Source organism: Saccopteryx bilineata, chromosome 1 (assembly GCF_036850765.1).
Source record: "Saccopteryx bilineata isolate mSacBil1 chromosome 1, mSacBil1_pri_phased_curated, whole genome shotgun sequence".
NCBI lineage: Eukaryota > Metazoa > Chordata > Mammalia > Chiroptera > Emballonuridae > Saccopteryx > Saccopteryx bilineata.
In genome coordinates this window covers 111,191,439-111,207,749 of record NC_089490.1, presented here as the reverse complement: position 1 = coordinate 111,207,749, position 16,311 = coordinate 111,191,439, and positions in this window count along the sequence as shown.

Here is a 16,311-nt window from a genome sequence, read left to right as displayed (position 1 = left end):
TATATTAATGTGTGTTGGGGGTGGGCTGTGGGCAGGCAGGATCCTTGTAGCCTGGGGCTTGGTTTTAGGACTAAGCCTTTTTCACCCTTTTTGATGTGGGGTGGACTTTGTATTAGAGATTTCCCTATTTGTATATTGGATTAAAGGTTTTGATTTCTGCACTATAAAGTGGGGCAGACCGGGAGTTTGCTCTCTCAGTTCCTGGGATTAGCATTAGAGAGGAGGGCAGAGAAAGGCCAGGTGGAGGAGGCCAGGAGAAGCAGCCAAGATGGTGGAGTGCTGAGTGAGAAGCCAGTTTGTGCAGAGTTTGTGCAGGGAGAAGGAAGGAGATGGGGAACAGAGGAGAATAAGTCTGGTGAGCTAGAAACCTTTGATTCTAGGAAACTCGGATAAGTCAGTTGCGTTGTGAGCACTGAATGTGAGTGGGTTTTGGAGCCCAGTGTGTGTTTTTACTTGCCCACCAGGTGCAAGCTAGGATTAAAGATGATGGCCCACCATCTTTTGGCTTTGTTGTTTCTTTACCGACTGTTCAAATCCAATGTGAACCTGCATGGGCCAGGCAGCTGTGATGGTGGCCCTGGCTACTGCCCTAACAGCCTCCACCACCATCATGGCCATTCACATGCAGGTTCTCATTGAATTCGGGAAGATGGTAAAGAAACAGTGGAGTTGAGGGATGGTGAGCCATTCTGTTTATTGGTATTTCATCAAGACAGGCAAGCCACAAGAAAACCCAAGTGAAAAGCAGAAAACCTGCTTTTCCCATGGAGGGCAAGGGATCAGGGAGAGGAAAAAAAGGAAATCCTTCCACATCTCTCAGTGGTGGGCAGAATCTCACTTCCAGTAAATATTAGCAAGCCAGTGGCCCCTCCCAATCAGGAAGGCAACCTGCAACTTTACAGACCACTATATCTGGCATTGCCCAGCTTCCAAAGTCAACCATAAGCAAGTAACAAAAATCATATTTACAAACTTATTTGATCAACATTCCACCCCTTTTGCTCGCTTTACAATCTACACAACAGGTATCTTCCACGATGGTCACTGTGTGAGGAGTGAGGTATATTACATAAACAGAAACAGTACAAACTATAGCAATAGAATTACTAAATCATAAGCCATGGGCAAAACAAGAGAGCTGTCAGCAGCACCAAGAGAGGCAAATCTTTTCCCTCTGGCAGAATACAGGCCAGAATTTTGTCTGCAGACAGCACAGTAGCTGGTACCTGAGGTCACCCCAAGTGGGCATACCAAACCTTATTGGCCAATACACCAGGATCTGCTAATTCTATGTGTAGCAAAATAGGAGAACTCATTATTGGCCATAAAGAAATTACAAGGTGCCCTTCATAATGCTGTCCCCTGAGCACTCAAGGGATAATACACTTCTACCTTAGGTGGCTAGGTACTGGTTGCCCAAGGAGCTAACGGGAGGTCCACCTCTAGTCCCTTTCCCCATGGTGCCAAACAAGGCTACCCATCTCAGATGGGGGGGCCTATATGGTTCAGGGCCAAGTCTATTGAAGCCGTTGGCATTTAAGGAGAGCTGTTGGGGCAGGCAAGAGTACGTTGTCCTGCTGTTCAAAACCTGGCTTTAATAAAATGTCCTTGGTGTGTATCTGCAACTGAATGGGGGCAGCTGCCTGATGCAGGAGGGCCTCTACTGGAGCTGGGCTCCCCTTTCAGGTCTCTCATTCAAAATCCGGAGTACCATCCATAAGCGGCGTGTCCACCAAGTAAGAGAGCCGGTGCCCCCCTCCTGTCGCAGTCCCTGCTTTAAGAGTCCATTATATCGCTCAATGATACCAGCTGCCTGGGGGTGGTAGTGAACATGGTGCTTCCAGTGCACCCTCAGCACTTGAGTCCTTTGCCACACCATTGAACCAATGAAATGGGCACCACTGTCACTTTCAAGGACCAGCAGCTGTCCATATGCACCACTCAGGCGGTCCAGAGCCTGTATGACTGCCCTCCTGTCAGGGTTATGGGCAGAATATGCAGCAAGAAAACAGTGGCAATGTCTACACAAGTGACTGCATACTGGTAACCATCTGACTTTGGTAAGGGTCCAGTGATGTCTATCTTCCATCATGTCAGTGGAACATGACCCCTCTAGATCTGTCCAGGTGACACCAGTGGTCTCCGAGGGTGCTCCTTGGAACATACTGCACATTGCTCACAGGCACAAGTACCTCTGCATAGGACACAGGCAAGTTCCATGCCTTAATTGTAGCCCACATAGTTTTCTGTCCTGCATGGAGCAGGCACTGGTAAAGTCACTGCACCACATCACCTGCAGGTGTGGTCTCCAACCATCTCACCCTTGCCAACATATCTGCCTCATCATTCCCAGGATGAACTAGAAGGGCATGCCCCGTGATGTGATATACTGTCACCTGCTTCTAGTGTCCTATTTTGCATAAGTCCTGCCACATGGCCTGACGCCCTAGTGGATGGTGCATTACCATCCACTGGTTAGTATGGCAAGTAGCAATCCAAAGGGTTAGTTCACAATAAACAACCCAGTTGTCAGTGCAAATTACCAGAGTTGAAGGTTCATTATGGGCAACTAGCCAAACAGCTCTTAATTCTGCCCATTGGCTGCTCTGACCTGTACCTGTGTCCATCCAAATAGTCTCAGTGGCTGGAAGGAAGGCTTTGGCCATCTACTTGGCAGGTTGGCCCCTGCTGGAACCATCAGTATACTGGGCATCCTTGGGGATGGGTGTCCACCTGTCCTGGTAGGGACTGACTTCAGGTTCTGCCTCCTCGGCCCCAGCTGCACCTGACTCTAAGGTCGCATAGGTGACTGGACCCAAGACTTCCTGCAGTTCTGCCCTCAATGGGCTGGTGCTCAGAGCACAGAGTTGTTGCAGGTAGGCATTCCACTTGGCCAGGGTAGACATTTGGGCTATACCAGTATGTGGTTTTGTTCCTAATCTCTCACCCATCCTGCAATAGGGTATGTTGTCTTGACTGTAACTGGTGTTGTGGTTGTAATACACTCAGTGGCCGAGAGGGCAGCATATACAGCTGCCAACTGCTTCTCCACTAATGAGTAACAGACTTCAGCACCTTCCCAGAATGGAGCTCAAAACCCAATAGGTTGCCGTAAGTGCTCTGTCCATTGCCACAAGCCCCATCCAAACCCCTCTGAGGTTACATGAACATCCAGTTCACAGGGCCTGGCAGGATCAAACACATTCAAGGCCTGTGCCACCTTGACAGTTCTCATAGCTGCTACAAATGAACCTTGCACCTGCTCAGTCCAATCCCAGTGAACACCCTTCTGAATAAGGTTGTACAAGGGGCATAGTAACTAGGCCAAATGGGGCATAAATGCTAGCCAATACCTCAACAAACCTAAGACTTCCTGTAACTGCTTTACCGTAGTGGGCATAAGTATGCTTGGATCTTATCTATAACTGCGTCAGGGATAACTTTTGTCTTACCCGACCAGACAACTCCCAAGAATTTTTTTTTTTTTTTTGTATTTTTCCGAAGCTGGAAACGGGGAGAGACAATCAGACAGATTCCCGCATGCGCCCGACCGGGATCCACCCGGCACGCCCACCAGGGGGCGACGCTCTGCCCACCAGGGGACGATGCTCTGCCCCTCCGGGGCGTCGCTCTGTTGAGACCAGAGCCACTCTAGAGCCTGAGGCAGAGGCCAAGGAGCCATCCCCAGCTCCCGGGCCATCTTTGCTCCAATGGAGCCTTGGCTGCGGAAGGGGAAGAGAGAGACAGAGAGGAAGGAGGGGGGAGGGGTGGAGAAGCAGATGGGTGCTTCTCCTGTGTGCCCTGGTCAGGAATCAAACCCGGGACCCCTTGCACGCCAGGCCGACGCTCTACCACTGAGCCAACCAGCCAGGGCCAACTCCCAAGAATTTTTTTTTTTTTTTGTATTTTCCTGAAGCTGGAAACGGGGAGAGACAGTCAGACAGACTCCCGCATGCGCTCGACCAGGATCCACCCGGCACGCCCACCAGGGGCGACGCTCTGCCCACCAGGGGGGCGATGCTCTGCCCCTCCAGGGCGTCGCTCTGCCGTGACCAGAGCCACTCTAGCGCATGGGGCAGAGGCCAAGGAGCCATCCCCAGCGCCCAGGTCATCCTTGCTCCAATGGAGCCTTGGCTGTGGGAGGGGAAGAGAGAGACAGACAGGAAGGAGGGAGGGGTGGAGAAGCAAATGGGCACCTCTCCTATGTGCCCTGGCTGGGAATTGAACCCGGGTCCCCCGCAAGCCAGGCCGACGCTCTACCGCTGAGCCAACCGGCCAGGGCCCCAACTCCCAAGAATTTAACAGGTAACCCAGGTCCTTGTAATTTGTTTTTGTTGACTACCCAGCCACATGCTTTCAAATGGGATAGCAGAGTAGAGATTGGTTGCTTCACTTCTGGAAGAGAATCACTAGTTAGCATAACATCATCAATATAATGGTACATGTGAACTGCCTCTGGCTGTTTCCATTTAGCCAGGTCAGCAGCCACCAGCTCATGGCACAAGATGGGGCTATGCAAATAGCCCTGGGCTAATACTGTAAAGATTCATTGTCTCCCTTCCCAACTGAAGGCAAATTGGTCTTGACTCTCTGCAGCTATATCAACAGAGAAAAAGGCATTAGCCAAGTCTGCCACAAAGTGGTATGTTCCCAACTCATGACTTAGCTGATCCATCATGTTAGATATTGAGGAAACAGCAGCATGCAAAGGGAGAACAACTTTATTAACTTCTCTGTAATCTACTGTCATTCTCCAGGTTCTGTCTGATTTGCGCACAGGGAGTTGTAAAGACTGTGCTACTGGCCGGATAATCCCCACCTTTTCTAGTTTGAGGATTATCCCTGTGATTTCTTCATAACCACCTGGCAGGCAGTACTGCTTGGTGTTAGTCCAGGCATGGCCAACATGAGTTTATGCGACCCACGATTAAATTTTTAATATTCTTCACATGACACACTATGGAAATGAAATAAGTGGTACTTTTAAATTGTTATACATAAACTACGATATCTAACCATTGTACAACAAAGAAAGTTAAAATCTCAGCTACTCAGAAGCAGAAGCATCTTTGATTATTGGAAATCGAGATATTTAAGAAGATAGTTGTAAGGTATTTTCCCTGCCGAGGAAGAAGGAAGGGCATAGCCACCAAGTGTGGATAAGCAAAGGCTTTATTTAGTAGAGCATTTCCCAGATGATGTTCTCTGGCCCATGAGATGAGGACCAGAGAGGTTGCATGGAGGAAACGGCATGGGGGAAATTTAAAGGGTCATCTAGGGTGGTTGAATCAATATGACGTGGCAAAATTTCATTGGCTGGCAGACAGTTGCTCTTTTCCAAAGGACTCCTGGGAAGTTTCTTTTGGCACACATGGGTGTGGGTGGTTCTAGCCAAAGCTCCCAGGTCTGGTTCCTCATGTGACCTTCCCCCATTGCCCACCAACCTCACATTCTGACCTTTTATGTTAGGTAGAGGTGCCACTATTCATCTGGCTACTTCCTGCTGGTTAGGGGTATCATGGGAAGGGGAGGTTGGAAGGTGGTGGCTTTGAGGGGAGTCACAAAAAACATCTATTTGGCTGTGACTTGAGAAACTTCACAGATGCGGTCCTGTAAGAATTTAAAAAAGAGGAGTAAATATGAGTAATATGTTGATAATTAGAAGAGGATCTAGGATAGAGGCAGCTCAGGTGAGGATGGGTGGCTGCCGTCAGGAGTTAAGCGGGTTGTGGGAGGAGAGATCCTTGCACAGTTTCTCTTGCAAACGGTTGAGGACATTGATGTTTTCTTCCATCAGGCCAGTCTCATTGAACGCATTGCTTCCTGCTTTAACTCACTCTTGTGGCAGGCTCCTAGTGGGAGGGGCAAGAACAACAGGAGGGTCTGCAGGGCCCAACCTTTTGGTGACCCAGAGACAGTAGGGCTCAGTGGTTCTGACTGCCAGTGGTCCTGCATGGGGACAAGCTTGAGGTGAAAGACATGGTTAGAAATGAGGGTAGTATTGATAATGGGAGAGCCCTTGGTAGTGAGGAAGCCCCTTTTCTTCCAGAGGGCAGAGTGGCTGTGGGTGATAAGAAAAGCATATTTAGAGTCAGTATATATAGTTATGCATTTTCCCTGGGCCAGAGTGAGTGCCCGAGTGAAGGCAATTAGCTCTGCCTTCTGGGAGGTGGTGCCCTCTGGCAGCTGTTGGGTTTCTAGGATGGAGGAAGTGGTCACCACCGTGTAGGCTGCCCATTGTCATCCATCAGGTCTCTGTACAGAACTCCCATTTAAAAAGAGTATTAGATCTGGATCTTTTAAAGGAGAATCTGATAATCCATCTCAGGGTCTGTTGAAGAAATATATTAGCTCTGTACAAGAGTGGGTGGGTTCCAGAAGTGTCATTGGAGCTAGTAGTAAAGTGGCTGGGTTGAGGGGAGAGGAGATGGGGGTGTCTTGAAGGGTAGAGAAATCCATTTTGATGGTGTTGGGGGATGTGAGAGGTCCCGTGGGAGTCTCTTTTGCAGCATTGTAGAGTGGTTTGGTTAAGAGAGTAAAATTGGGAATCCAGTGACTAAAAAGCCTATTAGACTGAGGAAAGAAAGAATCTGAAGGAATGCAAAAAAGGGGATTCCGTCCAAACTGTGTGTTAGGAGTGGTGTGCGAAGGGGAAAAGAAGGGGTCCCATCCACTCCCATAACTGAGCCCTGTGAGGAAACTAGAGGTCCAGAGTGTGATGGCAAAACAGAGAAGGTAGCCTGATCAGGTGGTGGCACAGTGGATAGAGCATCAGACTGGGATGTGGAAAGACCCAGGTTTGAGACCCCGAGGTCGCCAGTTTGAGCGCAGGCTCATTTGGTTTGAGCAAAAGCTCGCCAGCATGGACCCAGGGTCGCTGGCTCGAGCAAGAGGTCACTCAGTCTGCTGAAGGCCCACAGTCAAGGCACATATTTGAAAGCAATCAATGAACAACTAAGGTATTGCAATGAAAAACTGATGATTGATGCTTCTCATCTCTCTCTGTTCCTGTCTGTCTGTCCCCATCTATCCCTCTCTCTGACTCTCTCTGTCTCTGAAAAGTATAAAATAAAATAAAATGTTTGCTTATCCCAAAACAGAGAAGGTAGCCCCCATATCCACAAGAAATGAGGTGGACTTACCCACTACTTGCAACATTACCCTGGGCTTGGCGAGGGTGATGGTCTCCGAGTCCGGGCCATGTCAGTCGTTCATGAAGCCTAGGAGTTCGAGTTTTGGGCCCACCTGGCTGGCTTGGCCTCCCATTTAGGTGGCTTGTCCTCCACATAGAGGCATTGAGGAAAAGCCTATTGCCCAAAGGGGCAATCCCTCTGCCAGTGATCGGGCTGTGGGCAGTCAAGTCATAGCTTAGTGGGCAGCCGCAGGCAGGGGCACTGCTGGGACCAGTGACCCTGCTTGCCACATTTAAAGCAAGCTCCTGGTGGGTTTCCTCTTTGCAGTCTAGACTTGGGTTGGGCACTTTCTATGCCTTGTCCCTGTTGCTCTGCCAGCCTCAGGACTGCCACAAGAGCCTGGGTTTGGAGTGTTACCTTCTGCTGCATGTGGGCCTGGTGAACAGCCTCGGCCTGTTCCTCTCGACCATTAAAATCCTTAAATGCCATGTTCATCAGGTCTTGGATAGAGGTTTGGGGGTTGAGAATAAGAGGAGGGGGGCTCTTGGGAAGCCCGGCACCCAGATCTAGCCAGAAATGCCAGAACCAGAGGCAGGACAGGGCCAGGTCTTCCTGCAAGAAGACTGGGGTTGAGCCATGTGGTCAGGAGCCCTACAAACCTAAGTGAGGGCCAATGACCCATGGATGATCTGATGGGGGAGGGGCTTAAGAACACAGTGGATAAGGGAGGGGCCCCAGGCCAGCAGAGAAGGGAGCTTCCTGGAGGGAAGAGAACTGAGCAAAAGAGGTCTGCAGAGGGACCAGAGAGGGGTCCCAAGGGAGGGGTCCTGGGGGTTAGGCAGGAGGGGGAGAGAGTTGGGGTTGGGAAGAAGGAAAGATCAGAAGTGGAGGGTTTAGGTGAGGTTTCTCTGGCCAAAAAGGGTCTGCGCTGTAGAGCAGGCAGCACAAAGATTAGGACGGGAGCGCAAATACTAGAAACCCTGAATGTAAGAGATCTCCAACCAGTTCCCAGTTCTTTTGGCAATAGTTAAGTTGGTGAGGATATTAAAATCAAAAATCCCTTCAGGAGGCCACCTGGTTGATTATCCAGTGGGTTCTGTGGCCCGGCCACAGTGGAGAAGAACAGTTTCTTCTGGAGGGAGAGATTCTGGATAAGGCACTCCAGGAGTGTTTTTGGATCAGGGTTAGATCCTGTGCCTCTATGGCTGCCCTCAGCCCTCGAAGTGATCATAGATGAGAATTGGCATCTCACAACTCAAGCTCTGACCACCGGATGGTTAGGTAGAGTGGATGTGTCCAGGACGTCTCCACGGGCACACATGTACTAGGAACAAATAAGAGGTCCCTGATGCTGCTGCAATTATGGACAGGGAGTCTTGGTGGAAAGGACTGAGGGGAGGCTGGAGGCAGGGGACTTACCACACTGTATGCTAATGTGGGTGGAAATTTGAACATCCTGGTTCTTTCTCGGAGGAGAAGGGAAGAGACATGGCTCCAGCGGGCTTCAACTCCTCCCTGCTATCAGCACCAGATATAAGGTATTTTCCCTGCTAAGGAAGAAGAAAGGGTGTAGCCACCAAGTGTGGATAAGCAAAAGCTTTATTTAGTAAAGCGCTTCCCAGATGATGTTCTCTGGTCTGTGAGACGAGGACCAGAGAAGTCACATGGAGAAAACCATGTGGGGGAAATTTAAAGGGTCATCTAGGGCCTGACCAGGCAGTGGCGCAGTGGATAGAGCATCGGATTGGGATGCGGAGGACCCAGGTTCGAGACCCTGAGGTTGCCAGCTTGAGCATGGGCTCATCTGGCTTGAGCAAAGCTCACCAGCTTAGACCCAAGGCTTGAGCAAGGGATTACTCGGTCTGCTGTAGCTCCATGGTCAAGGCACATATGAGAAAGCAATCAATGAACAAATAAGGTATTGCAATAAAAAAACTAATGATTGATGCTTCTCATCTCTCTCTGTTCCTGTCTCTCTGTCCCTATTTATCCCTCTCTCTGACTCTCTCTCTGTCTCTGTAAAAAAAAAATGTTGTCTAGGGTGGTCAAGTCAATATGACGTGGTAAAATTTCATTGGCTGGGAGACAGTCGCTCTTTTCCATAGGACTCCTGGAAAGTTTCTTTTGGTGCACATGGGTGTGGGTAGTTTTAACCAAACTTCCCGGGTCTGGTTCCTCACGTGACCTCCCCCCATTGCCCACAGACCTCACAATAGTGATACGTAAAAAAGAATTCCACGTGTGACTAATCTAGGGTTAACTTACAATAATTGGTCAAATGAATTCATGATACTTCTTTATTTTTTTAAAAAAAATTATTATAAAGATTTACAACTTTTGTACTTGTCTGTGCAATTTTTATAAGCAATTTAATAATGAAAAATATGAAAATTAAAAAAATTTTGCCAAGAAATATTCAGTAATCTTCAGCTCAACTTATATTTGTGAACAAACTGTTTCTTTAATGAATCTAAATAAAAGTACAACAAGATCAAGATTGAATAATTTACATTTGGAGGCTATGTTAAGAATAGCTACTACAAGTATAGAGCCAGATATTAAAAAATAATAGGCAATGCAAAGCACCTCAACATGTCACATTAGTTTTTTTGTTAATTTGTTGTACTAAATTACTTACATTTATTCATAAACAAATTACATAATAAAATTTTGTTTACTTAGATGAATCATTTTTGTATTTAACATTTTTTAATTTTAATATTTATCCAGCCATGGAAAAATGTTTTCTTTCTAATCTGGCCTGGGGGCAAAAACTGTTGGCCATGCCTGTGTTAGTCACACACTGAGAAATGGGTAATTGCAAAGGGGTATGTGATGCATGGCCCCACAACACTACCTTCATAACCCTGATCTGTAGCCAGAACTACCTGCTATAGTATCCAACCACAGTCCTTGTAAGACATCTACCCCATAATATATTCAGGAATAGGGGATTCATATACCTTATATAGCTTAGGATGCAGTCTTCCTACCCCCAATGGAATAGTTATTGGCTTCACTTGAACAGTTTAACTCCTATAACCATCAATGGCTACTGGGGTCCCAGCAAAGTGATCTGGGTTCCCATAGGGGAGGAAACATTCTGCACCTGTATCCACCAAGGCCAACACCCTAGGTACATTGGAAGGGGATCATTGGATAGCCAGTTTCACGTGCAGTCTCTGGTCCCTGCCCATCCCTGCTGGACGGGGGTCCCTCAGCCCTTTTCCTATTCAAACTGGTACAATGGGTCTTGGGAGTTCTCCTCTCCCTCAGCTTTCTCCATCATGTAATCTTGTAACCAAGCTGCCCACTCACCAAATGTTTTATTGGTAGCTGCTGGGGCTTTTAATCTCTGTGGCTGGAACTTCTGTTCTAGTTTAAGCTGCTGCCAAAGCTCCAAAAGAACTTTATTAGATTGGCCAACTAATTTCCCCTTATCTGCTCCAGCCGCAATCAAATCTACCCATATCTGTGTTCAGGTAACCTTTACAGGCTTGTTTCATTTGTTGGGGGGGGGCAGCATAGGCAGCAGCCTTCACTGCTTTATGATTCTAAGTGGCCTCCAGCTCTCCCAAATCTGCTACCATCCATGTAACTGCATTGATGAGCTATCTCACATAGGGGCCCAAGATAGCCACAAGTGACCCAAAAAGGGATGACAGGGTGCTAGCAAGGATAAAGTCTCTCATTTTTTTTCTTTTTTGTATTTCTCTGAAGTTGGAAACGAGAAGGCAGTCAGACAGACTCCTGCATGCGCCTGACCAAGATCCACCTGGCACGCCCACCAGGGGGAGATGCTCTGCCCATCTTGGGGCATTGTTCTGCTGCAATCAGAGCCATTCTAGCACCTGAAGCAGAAGCCGCAGAGCCATCCTCAGCGCCTGGGCAAACGCTGCTCCAATGGAGCCTTGGCTGCAGGAGGGGAAGAGAGAGACAGAGAGGAAAAGGGGGGAGGGGTGGAAAAGCAGATGGGTGCTTCTCCTGTGTGCCCTGGCAGGAATCGAACCCAGGATTCCCACATGCCAGGCCGACGCTCTACCACTAAGCCAACCGGCCAGGGCCAAGTCCCTCATTTTTGCCGTAAACACTTCCTCATCTGGCCCACGGGACCCTGGCTTGAAAGCAGCATTCTTCATACCTAGTTCCCAAAGGATCTTTACTAACTCACTGTAGCACTTCCACTGACTCACTGCCTCCAGTGTGATAAAGTGCCAAAGAACTGCAAAATTGTTAACATTAATATTTTAAAGGAAGAGTCAGGCCCCCTTACCCCTCCTTTCTGAAGTAGAAAAAACAAGAAGAATGCAAGAAGAGCTTGCGGGGGCAAAAGTCAGCTAGTCATAGTTTAATTATTTCTTATAGTTCTCTGGAAAGATTGATGCCACTTGCTAGACAGAGCAAAGAAGACAGAACCTATCTAAAAACCCCTTCCTCTTCCCTTTACTTAAAAGCCTCCAGGAAACAATGTTTATGTATCTTAATTAAAAATTCCTACACTAATGCTGCTCTACACTCCCATCCTGGAGTCATAAGAGTGATACATACCTCTAGACAAAGGGATCATAAGCACCCCCCTTGCATGAAAACCTGTATTCTGTAACATTTTATATGCTTTCTATTGTAATAATCATTATTTTGAAATTCTTTGTATGTACAAAACTTGTAAACTAAGCCAGCAGGGACTAGCTTTGGACTTCCTAATAAGCTAACCCCAACAATCTTAGCAAAAGTAACTTCATTTAGCTTCTCTCCTTATCCTAAACTAAACATTTTCCACTATTGTGGCAACAGGAATAGGTTGTAAACCCTAGAACATTTGGAAATGTCTTTGTCAGGTATGTAAAACTTTCATCACTACTGTGTTATCTTATGGTCTTAGTGGGTAGGAATGTTTTTTCCTTTTGATAGATCCTATAGAAAAACATTGCAACAAGACAGCAAAAATTTAATAAGCTTGTTAGTGAATGACTTTTGTACCATGCTCCACCTCTTTTTCCCCAACCAGTATAAAAGCAGCCTCAGAACTGTGATCCTCACTGCATGATTTGGGATTATGCTCCATGCATGTCTCTGGCTTAATAATAAAGATCCTCCTAAAATTTCTTTTATAACCTACCTTGGTGACTCTGTGAAATTCACTGGTTACATTACAACACTGGCAATTCTCCAGCATTCTGCCAGACCACACGAATGGCAGCCATCACCCATACTAATAGGGTATGGTTTCCTGGGTTATCCTGACAGTTCTGAAGATGCTGCCTCAAGGAGTATGTAATAATTGAGGCCAGTTTCTCCATCTCTGTTCTGGAGAGCATGATGCCATCCACCCCTATGTCCCATAATTGTAGTAACCAGACTACCAGGGATTCAGTAGGTTTCTGCCTAAATTGTGCCCCCAACTCCATCAGCTCTGCCTAGGTATAGGGTCAGATCACAGAATGTTCCATTACCTGGACAGGGAGCTATGGCTGCTCCTGAGGGACTCTTTGCTGCTGGGTGTTTACTTTCTTGGTGACCACTGGTCAGGCTCCAAGTGTGTGCATGGCAGCTTCAGCCTGAGCCTTCTCATCCTCAGAAGAGGAGTTGAAAGAGCCTGCTTCTGCTGACTCAAAGCCAATCTACCAGCACAAATGCTGCTGCTCCTTTGGTGACCATTTAGGCTCCTGTGGCTGCCAGCCTCTGGCCAGATGCTGAGACTTGAGCTCTTGAACCCACAGTTATTTCTCCAACAACTGAAAACGTTCAGCTTCCAGGGCATACTGAAACTCACAAACCCATAATTCCTTTTCTAGTGCTTACTCCAATTTCTAGTGCCTTTCCTGCTGTTTGATTTGCAGTTCATCCTGGAGCTTTTTACCTTGGGTGGCTTCTTGCACAGAACTGATTTTTTCTTGAGTAAAAAACACCCAGCACATGGCCCCTAAAAGGACAGCAATGGGGAGCCAGAACAGCAGCCAGTCATCTACCCCACCCCTCAAGGGTGGCGGCTTCATACCTATCTAATCTGAATCCTGCCACAAACTATGCCAGTTGCTGGGGACAGCAACCGCCATTGTGGCCATTCACATGCAAGTTCTCATTGAATTCAAGAAGATGGTAAAGAAACAGTGGAGTTGAAGGATGGTGGGTCATTCTGTTCATTGGTGCTCATCAAGACAGGCAGGCCACAAGAAAACCCAAGGGAAAGCAGAAAACCCACTTTTCCCTTGGAGTGCAAGGGATCAGGGAGAGGAGAAAAAGAAAATCCTCCCACACCTCTCAGTAGTGGGGCAGAATCTCTCTTCCAGTAAATATTAGCAAGCCAATGGCCCCTCCCAATCAGGAAGGCAACCTGCAACCTCACAAAACACTATATCTGGCATTGCCCAGCCCCCAATGCAAACTATAAGCGAGCAAACAAAAATCATATTTACAAACTTATTTGACCAACAAGGGCCATTCAGCAGCCCAGAGACTGAAATACAACAAGAAAAGCCCTCCCTGAAGTGTGATAGAGGGCCCCCTCACAGGAATCTGGCAAGGGCCAGACCCTGTTCTCTTATGGGGCTGAAGATATGTGTGTGTTTTTCTTAGGTCTGATGAGGCTCCTCAGTGGTTTCCTGAATGTTTGGTGAGACTCCATGAGCCAGGATGAGAGACTCACTTCACAAGAGCAATTTATATAAGGCTTATTTTACTATGCTCTTATCCCTTTCTCTGTCAAACCTGTTCCATCTATCAAACCCTCTTAACATATTTCAAACCTTTTTTTTCCTGCAAATTTCTACCTTCCTTCATTGATCCAGCTGATAATGCTGTCCTTCTGTCTTTTTCCAGTCAGCTCCAGATATACACGAAAAAGTTTAAATAGGCAGAAGAGGACCCTCAAACCCCTCAAAGAGATCTCCTGAGCATGGCTTTTAAGGTCTATAATGACTGAGAAAAACATAAAAAGGCAGACAGAACCCAAAGAGACCAGGCAAAATACCAGCTCTTGCCATACGCCCTTAAAGGCTCCAACAATCCTAAGGGGCCTCATAAGATTCCATCAGGGCCCTGCTTCAAGAGTGGAATGGAAGGTATTGGGCTAAAGTCTGACTGGCTTCTTGGCCCCCACCAGGGCCATGCCCCTGCTGTGGGAAAAAGGAACACTGAAAGGGAGGCTGCCTCCTGCCACGCTTCTCCAAGGGAGGGTTTAGTCTCTTCCAACCCTACCCCAGCCACCTTTGATCTAACCTTTCCCAGCCTGCTGGGACTTGCTACTGAAGGCTGAAGGTGCCCAGCGCCATAGGCCCCATCTTACATCACAGTGGATGAGCCTAGGGTAACCATCAAAGTAACAGGTAAGCTGATCTCATTGACCCGAGGGCCACTTACTCTGCCTTGCCCGAATATTTGGGTCTTGCTCATCCCTTGAAGATCTCTGTTGTAAGTATTGATGGTCTTATTTTCCTATTTGCTTTCTATGAATCTATTGCCTTATTTAATACATAGTGTCTCCTTTACACACTCTTTTATCCTCCTGCTTCAATGCCCCATGCCTATTTTAGGCTGGGACCTAATCTCCAAATTAAGAGCCTCTCTCTCTTTCTCTCTCTCCTTTTTTTGTCCACTTCTGTTACAAATTTACCTCTACCACCCAGCATAGTATATCCCAAGGTTCTCCTCACCACCCCAGGGCTGCAGAACTCCAGGAAAAGGTCCTCAGTTTCATCTCTCCAGGTTAAAGAAAACAGAAGCTCCATCTCCATACATGCTGCAGATGGCCTTTTCAATCTACCCAAATCATTGCCAGAGGTCCAGAATTGACATTAAGCTTGAAACAAAAGCTTAATGTGCTAGAAGCAGTGGTCATTGGGACTTGGACACTAGCTGCAGAGTGTGGAAATGTGACAACAGTTCCAGGCCATGCGAATTTTTCCTGAATGTGTGCGACTCCTGTACCTTGGGACAGTTCTCAGATTAAAGTGGGATTGGGTTGCATTTACAGATAATGTGGAGCAGTGATAGTGTCAACATGGACTTGGTAAAATTACATTAACATATTAAAGATATCAAAACTGCAAAGACTCTTATAGATCCTGCTGTATTGATTAAGAGTTTGTTTGATAATCTAAAAGGCTTTAACCCCTTTATTGTATGTATTAAAACACTTGTTTTGATATCTGTTAGTGTTGGCTATTTTAATTTAGTGTTTATTTTATATTTTTTCAGTCTGCCTCCAAATTGGAACGTGAGAAATCAAATGAGTAAAAATCACAGCACATAAATTGAAGTTAAAAATTAGAAAAGAGGTGGTACATATATACTATGGAATACTACTCAGCCATAAGAAATGATGACATCAGTTCATTTACAACAACATGGATGGACCTTGATAACATTATACTGAGCGAAATAAGTAAATCAGAAAAAACTAAGAACTATATGATTCCATACATAGGTGGGGCATAAAAATGAGACTCAGAGACATGGACAAGAGTGTGGGGGTTATGGGGTGGGGGGAGAAGAGGAAGGGGGTTGGGGGAGGGGAGGGGCACAAAGAAAACCAACTAGAAGGTGACAGAAGACAATTGGACTTTGGGTGATGGAAATGCAACATAATCAAATGTCAAAATAACCTAGAGATGTTTTCTCTGAACATATGTACCCTGATTTATCAATGTCACCCCATTAAAATTAATTTAAAAAAAATAAAAAAATGCCATGAATAAATAGAAAAGAGAAATATGTTGGGGATCGTGAGCTGACAACGTCTTTGCAGTTTAGATTTTTGAGGGGCAGAGGTGTGGGGAACTGGCAGAAAGCTGACAGTCTGCCAAAACCCCCACCTCACTTGCTTAGTAATGTTGCTAAAGGCTGTTTTTCTCCACACCTCCGTGTTAGCTGTGGTGCTGGATTTTTGTACTGGTCCTGCCCTCCATGTCCCTTAGAAAGACTGGAGGCAGTTCATTGTTTTGTGGAGTTAAGATGTTATGTATGGTGGGGTTTTTCTGCACTTTGGAGAATTCTTGGATTGCCTTGGATATGTGATATCAGATATCATTGATTTGCTAATGACTCTCTCTGCCCTATAAATAAAGCAGGGTTAGAGGTGGAGAGGGGGCTCTTTTCTTGCCATCAGTTTGCAGAGGCCTTTCAATCCCACCCTATTTCTCTTTAATCATTTTCTTCATTCACATCATTCTCCCTAAAG